This window comes from Cinclus cinclus, unplaced genomic scaffold (genome assembly GCF_963662255.1).
Source record: "Cinclus cinclus unplaced genomic scaffold, bCinCin1.1 SCAFFOLD_40, whole genome shotgun sequence".
Classification (NCBI taxonomy): Eukaryota; Metazoa; Chordata; class Aves; order Passeriformes; family Cinclidae; genus Cinclus; species Cinclus cinclus.
The window spans coordinates 865,531-867,160 of record NW_026912243.1 but is presented as its reverse complement, the minus strand read 5'-3'; positions in this window follow the sequence as shown (position 1 = coordinate 867,160).

Genomic DNA, 1,630 nt, shown 5'->3' with positions numbered 1-1,630 from the left:
CATGTGTTTGGATACCTCCAGGGACTTATTGTCTCCTGTAGGTTTGTTCCTCTCCCTTGGTGGAACTTAAGAGGAAGTATTTCCATTTCAGATGAATGGATCCCATAAAAGTAGTGCTCAGCCTGTGGGCTCAGCAGGGACACACTACTCACCCCTGCCATGGGAGCTGGGCGGGTGTGCAGCAACCAGCAAAGGAGCTTGAAAAGTCTTCCCTGCAGACACACCTGTAACTCAACAGCCACAGAAGCTTCTGTCATCTCTGTTGCTCTGCACGGGCAGCACTGAGCCACAAGAGCTCTGAGGGCATTGCACAGGGCCAGGGCACGCACGTGCACAGCTCTGTCCTGGCATCTGCAGACATGTCCCCCATGCTGAGCTTTGGGCTCTGAGCTAGTAGCTCTGACCTACACCAGGAGGATGGGCCTTGACCTACCCTCATTTTCTCCCTCATCATCAGGCTCAGAAATGGCTATGGGTTGGGATTCCAGATCACCTTGACCAATATGTTCATCTGCAAAGAAAGGAAGTCCAGAACATTTCCCAACACTGCAGGAGATCCTCAGCCTGCCTGGGGCCAGCAAAGGAGCCATGCAAGGCACAGCCCTGGGGCACTGCCGTGGGCCCTCCCCTTCCCTCTCTGCTCTTCTCTGTGGCTGCACAGAGGAAGGAAAACGTGGCATTGAAAAGGGGAAGAGGACTGACAGTTAAATGCTCCTTCCTCCCACTGACAGCGATCCTGTGGGATGGCTGTTGGGCACAAGAGTAGAAATTTCCAGGCCAAGATTTCCAGAATCCACCCAGCTTCAGAGGATCTTAAGGGAAACGACACATGAATATTGCTCTGGACAATGTTTACACTTTGGCAACGTTTATGGTGTTAGGAAAGGGCTCCGATAACTTACCTTCACCACGCTCCAACACCATTAAACCATGGTTTACCAGCATTTCCAAACGATGCAAGTCACGACCCCAGTCTAGAAGGAGCACAGATGGGAACCATTCCATGGTGTGCTGGGATCCCCATCTACAGGGAACAGAGCACTTCAAGGGGGTCAGGCAATGCTCTGTGCCTGCACTGCCAAGCAGCAGAGATGGCAGCTCAAGGCTCAGCAGGGCTCAGGCCCAGAGGCTCAGCAATTACCTCCTGTGACTGTGCCTGGCTTCACCTCTCTTCCTGTAGCAGAGGCTGCCAATGAACCACTGCTTCCTCTGGGAAATCCAGTCTTCAGCACAGTCTTTCCTTTCATGATTGGAGAAAGCAAAAGGGACAACTGGGTCAGATGGAGTTGTTCCGCACTGGGGACGTGCCATTTTCAAGAGGCAAGGCTTGCCAAAGGACATAGAGAAGGATCAGGAGAAAGGCTAGGTTATTGGGACTGGCCAGGGCCTCCCTCCACCAAAGAGCTGCTCCACTTATGTGCTGGGAGACCAGGAAATTACAGGGGATCTCAGGGTGTGAAGGGCTCATGGTGTAGATTGGGCTCCCAGTCAGCTGATGGCAAACGCCTTCCTGCAGAGGCTGGGGAGAAGCTGCAGCCAGGCCAGGCTGGCAAACAGCTCTGCAGGGTGTGACAGCAGCAGCTGCAGCAGGGCAGCGAGGCTGCCATGGATCCCTCCCTGCTGTGCCGTG